Genomic DNA, 6972 nt, shown 5'->3' with positions numbered 1-6972 from the left:
ATATATAACAGTTCTCTATAGAATGGAATTACTAAGTTCTATATAACTGTTCTTTATAGAATGGGATTTCTAAGTTCTATATAACTGTTCTCTATAGAGTGGGATTTCTAAGTTCTATATAACAGATCTCTATAGAATGGGATTACCAAACTCTATAAAACATATGTCTATAGAATGGGACTACTAAGTTCTATATAATAGTTCTCTATAGAATGGGATTTTTAAGTTCTATATAACAGATCTCTATAGAATGGAATAGCCAAACTCTATATAACAGATCTGTATATAAATATAACAGTTCTTTATAGAATGGGATTACCAAGTTCTATATAACAGTTCTCTATAGAATGGGATTTCTAAGGTCTATATAACAGTTCTCTATAGAATTGGATTAGCAAACTCTATACAACAGATCTCTATAGAATCGGATTACAAAACTCTATACAATAGATCTCTATAGAAAGTGACTACTAAGTTCTATATAACAGTTCTCTATATAATGGGATCACCAAAATCTATACAACATATCTGTATAGAATGGGATTACGAAGTTATATATTACAGTGCTCTATAAAATGGGATTACCAAACTCTTTATACCAGATCTCTATAGAATTTGAATATCAAACTATATATAACAGATCTCTATAGAATGGAATAGCCAAACTCTATATAACAGACCTGTATAGAATGAGTTTACCAAACTGTATATAACAGATCTCCATAGAATGGGAGAGCAAAACAGTATATAACAGATCTCTATAGAATGGAATAGCCAAACTCTATATAACAGACCTGTATAGAATGAGTTTACCAAACTCTTTATAACAGATCTGTATATAATGGGTTTACAAAACGCTATATAACCTATAGAATGGGATTATTAAGTTATATATAACAGTTCTCTATAGAATGGAATTACTAAGTTCTATATAACTGTTCTCTATAGAGTGGGATTTCTAAGTTCTATATAACAGATCTCTATAGAATGGAATAGCCAAACTCTATATAACAGATCTGTATAGAATGAGTTTACCAAACTGTATATAACAGATCTCCATAGAATGGGAGAGCAAAACAGTATATAACAGATCTCTATATATAATGGGATTACCAAAATCTATACAACATATCTGTATAGAATGGGATTACGAAGTTATATATTACAGTGCTCTATAAAATGGGATTACCAAACTCTTTATACCAGATCTCTATAGAATTTGAATATCAAACTATATATAACAGATCTCTATAGAATGGAATAGCCAAACTCTATATAACAGATCTGTATAGAATGAGTTTACCAAACTGTATATAACAGATCTGTATAGAATGAGTTTACCAAACTCTTTATAACTATAGAATGGGATTATTAAGTTATATATAACAGTTCTCTATAGAATGGAATTACTAAGTTCTATATAACTGTTCTTTATAGAATGGGATTTCTAAGTTCTATTGAGATTACTAAGTTTATATAAACGTTCTCTATAGAATTGGATTAGCAAACTCTATCCAACAGATCTCTATAGAATGGGATTACCAAACTCTATAAAACATATGTCTATAGAATGGGACTACTAAGTTCTATATAATAGTTCTCTATAGAATGGTATTTTTAAGTTCTATATAACAGATCTCTATAGAATGGGATTACCAAACTCTATAAAACATATGTCTATAGAATGGGACTACTAAGTTCTATATAATAGTTCTCTATACAATGGGATTACTAAGTTCTATATAACGGTTCTCTATAGAATGGGATTATTAAGTTATATATAACAGTTCTCTATAGAATGGAATTACTAAGTTCTATATAACTGTTCTCTGTAGAATGGGATTTCTAAGTTCTATATAGCAGTTCTCTATAAAATCAGATTACTATGTTCATATAACTAACAGTTCTCTATAGAATGGGATTACTAAGTATTATATAACAGATCTTTATAGAATGGGATTACTAAGTTCTATATAACAGCTCTCTATAGAATGGGATTACTAAGTTTTAAATAACAGTTCTCTATAAAATGAGATTATTAAGTTCTATATAACATTTCTCTATATAATGGGATTACCAAATATATACAACAAATCTCTATAGAATGTGATTACTAAGTTCTAAATAACAGTTCTCTATAAAATGAGATTATTAAATTCTATATAACAGTTCTCGATATAATGGGATTACCAAAATCTATACAACATATCTGGAGAGAATGGGATTACGAAGTTATATATTACAGTTCTCTATAAAATGGGATTACAACACTCTTTATACCAGATCTATATAGAATTTGAATATCAAACTATATATAACAGATCTCTATAGAATGGAATAGCCAAACTCTATATAACAGATCTGTATAGAATGAGTTTACCAAACTCTTTATAACTATAGAATGGGATTATTAAGTTATATATAACAGTTCTCTATAGAATGGAATTACTAAGTTCTATATAACTGTTCTCTATAGAATGGGGTTTCTAAGTTCTATATAACAGTTCTCTATATAATGGGATTACCAAATATATACAACAAATCTCTATAAAATGGGATTACTAAGTTCTAAATAACAGTTCTCTATAGAATGGGATTACTAAGTTCTAAATGACAGTTCTCTATAAAATGAGATTATTAAGTTCTATATAACATTTCTCTATATAATGGGATTACCAAATATATACAACAAATCTCTATAGAATGTGATTACTAAGTTCTAAATAACAGATCTCTATAAAATGAGATTATTAAGTTCTATATAACAGTTCTCTATATAATGGGATTACCAAAATCTATACAACATATCTGTATAGAATGGGATTACGAAGTTATATATTACAGTTCTCTATAAAATGGGATTACCAAACTCTTTATACCAGATCTCTATAGAATTTGAATATCAAACTATATATAACAGATCTCTATAGAATGGGTTTACCAAACTATATATAACAGATCTCTATAGCATGGGATAGCAAAACAGTATATAACAGATCTCTATAGAATGGAATAGCCAAACTCTATATAACAGATCTGTATAGAATGAGTTTACCAAACTGTATATAACAGATCTCCATAGAATGGGAGAGCAAAACAGTATATAACAGATCTCAATAGAATGGGATAGCCAAACTCTATATAACAGATCTGTATAGAATGAGTTTACCAAACTCTACATAACAGATCTGTATAGAATGGGTTTACAAAACGCTATATAACAGATCTGTATAGAATGGGCTTACAAAGTTCTATATAACAGTTCTCTATAGAATAGGATAGTCAAAGTGTAAATAACAGATCAGTATAGAATGGGTTTACCAAACTGTATATAACAGATCTGTATAGAATGAGTTTACCAAACTCTTTATAACAGATATGTATAGAATGGGTTTACCAAACACTATAAAACAGAACTGTATAGAATGGGTTTACCAAACGCTATATAACATATCTGTACAGAATGGGATTACAAAGTTCTATATAACAGTTCTCTATATAATGGGATTACCAAATATATACAACAAATCTCTATAGAATGTGATTACTAAGTTCTAAATAACAGTTCTCTATAAAATGAGATTATTAAGTTCCATATAACAGTTCTCTATATAATGGGATTACCAAAATCTATACAACATATCTGTATAGAATGGGATTACTAAGTTTTATTTACATTGGGTGTGGCAAAGCCCTTCTATATTACTACTAAAGTACTGCCAATAGCAGCTTCATCTTATGAGACTATAACTGAAGTTGGTCTTTGCACCTCCGAGCGACTTAACAGTGTCACTACCGAACTTATCGGTATCTTCTGCTTTGATCCCTAACACCAGCTGCCTGTCTCAAGTGTCTGTGAGATCAACAAACAATTTTACGCCTGGATTTTTCACCAATTCAACCTTCTCCGGTTGCACGATCAACATCAACAACATGCCGGACCGCAAATATAACTCTGACCTGATTACTGCGGGCTTCCGTTGAGTGCGTGCGCCGGATATAGGTCGCAATAAAATCGGAAAATGTTTTACGACACTTGATTAATTACTTACAAAATGTCATTTGTTACTATTTATGAATCGAGAATATGATATATATATAAATCAAAATCAAATGAATTATTAACGAAAGTTGCGGAGTCTTTTCAATTTTGTATGGGAAATAGCGCATGACGTCAGCTGTTATCTTTGTGCCGTTCTAGATAATGGCCTGACCTGACGGTAATAAGCGGGGAATTTGAAATTTGGAAAAGACATAAAAAAAAAATTGCGAATTCTCATTATGGAAAAATAAATATGAGCAATAAACTGCAGAGATGTGGCAGACCAACTGGTATAACTGCCACATGTGTCACAGACAAACTTATCATGGTGCGAGTAAATATATCACAGTTCTCTATAAAATGGGATTATCAAACTCTTTATACCAGATCTCTATAGAATTTGAATATCAAACTATATATAACAGATCTGTATAGAATGGGATAGCAAAACAGTATATAACAGATCTCTATAGAATGGAATAGCCAAACTCTATATAACAGATCTGTATAGAATGAGTTTACCAAACTGTATATAACCGATCTCTGTAGAATGGGATAGCAAAACAGTATATAACAGATCTCTATAGAATGGCATAGCCAAACTCTATATAACAGATCTGTATAGAATGAGTTTACCAAACTCTATATAACAGATCTGTATATAATGGGTTTACAAAACGCTATATAACAGATCTGTATAGAATGGGCTTACAAAGTTCTATATAACAGTTCTCTATAGAACAGGATAGCCAAAGTGTAAATAACAGATCAGTATAGAATGGGTTTACCAAACTGTATATAACAGATCTGTATAGAATGAGTTTACCAAACTCTTTATAACAGATATGTATAGAATGGGATTACAAACTCTATATAACAGATCTGTCTATAATGGGATTACCAAACTCTATATAACAGTTCTCTATAGAATGGGATAGACAAACTGTATATAACACCTTGAAAAGTCTAGTGATACAGTAACACATTTACTTTAAAGTGAGTAGAAGAGGTGTAAATCCTGTTTTTTTTTTTTTACCAGTGATAGAAATAAAGGTTCTCTATTGAGTGCCAGTCAGTGATTTGTATTCATGTTACATTTAGTTGGTTAAAATAACTGTTTGCTTATTCAGTAACCTTAGCATGTACACGTAACTAATTAGGGATAATATGATAAATAAAACTACAATTATTATTTTTTCCAAGAACGTTAATATAAATAAAAATAGTAATAATGAACAAAAACAAAAGACACACACACACTCACCAGACACGAATATACGTCATGCTTACTATTAAAATAATAAATAGAAAAATAAATAAGTATTATAATTAATTATTTTCAGTGCATCATATAATGTACTAAACACGTATCAAGCTGTAAACCATTGTTAACGAAATATGTGCAACGTTTGTTATAACTCACAAGACAGATGATACGCCAGGATTGCTAAAAACATTGGACAAAAAAGCAAATGCAATGAGGTTGTGTCAATACTAGCTCCGTAGTTAACTATAGTGTCAAGTCTCGTATGAAGTCACGGTGTATAACCTGCTACTAACGAAGTATCGATGTTGTTATGTTGTATTCCTATCATTACAGGTTAAACATTTTCCCGATAGCAAGGCAAAATGAAACCTTGGAAGACACTGACCTAGTGCATGTTCCAAGAGTTACATCGGAACAAGCAGTTCAAATTCAAAAGACTAATAAGAGAACACCCCTGGTTCTTGAAGGCGGCAGCACCGGCCGCTGTTTTGCCTTAACACTCAATGGGATACACCAGGACAAATCTTCCCCATAGGTAGCATGGTTGAAATACGTGGTATGTATATTAAGACCAAACAATGGACAAATACTTGTACAACAATAAGAAAAAACTCTTCCCGATACAGAAACTAGCGATTAAAGCACAACTAATTTATTTGGTCGTGATATGGGTTGTCTTGCATGTGTGATACTGCTAGCAGTGCAAAGGCCATATCCCGGACCAGTCCATATCCGCCCAGCTCACACCATATCTGTTTCACTTCTGGTTCGATACATTTGAAAACAAAACACGTCTCAAACTGATAGTGACCACACTGCCAATCAATATGTGCTATTCTGATCATTGTATTTTATTTATGATTGAATGTATAGTTAAGCTCATGAACTATAACTTTTCTGTGTTTTTTTGTTTGTTATTGCTAAGAATTTTGATGCTAAAGAAGAGTAAACGATAAAAAATACCATATGACCATAGCCTCCTCCGTATAAGCCCTCGACCCATATCAGCCCTCGTGTTGATACATAATTCAGATATGGAACATAATAGTATGATATAATAGCCTCTAAGTAGCAGTGATCGGGCAATATTTACCTGTTTGATATAACGTCCTGCAGTCATAAACGAAACGTTATAATGTATGTTTGATGAAATCTATCTGATGCTTTTAAAACAATTGCAACATGATTCAAAATTTAATAATGTATATGCCAAATGATTAAATAAGCCATATTTTGCTCAAATCACATAAAAAATAAGATGGTAAGTGGTAGATATGTATTTATCATAAACTCAATATAGCACTAAGCTTACAATTCACGAAAACAACACGTTTTCTAAATATCCAATAAAACAACCCAAAAGACCAAAATGGAATAATATCGTTAATCTATGAGTTGAAATTTACGTACCCAAAATAAACCTGAAATTTTCAAATCAGAAAAGCTGCACACAATACAGAAACTCTGGCTATAAATTAGGGGCTTGGGTGATGGATAACCATCTGTTACCTGTTTTTATTAATTTTATCTCTGACCAAAAGATGTAATAGGTAGGTTATTGCTATGTCGTTACACTAACAAAAAGCAACATGATCACACATTTCCTTAAATATTATCTTTAATCAACAAACCGTAAAGAAAAATTCAAATGTTAGAAATAAAC

The sequence above is a fragment of the Mizuhopecten yessoensis genome, unplaced genomic scaffold (genome assembly GCF_002113885.1).
Source record: "Mizuhopecten yessoensis strain PY_sf001 unplaced genomic scaffold, ASM211388v2 scaffold2599, whole genome shotgun sequence".
Classification (NCBI taxonomy): Eukaryota; Metazoa; Mollusca; class Bivalvia; order Pectinida; family Pectinidae; genus Mizuhopecten; species Mizuhopecten yessoensis.
This window is presented reverse-complemented; position numbering follows the sequence as displayed.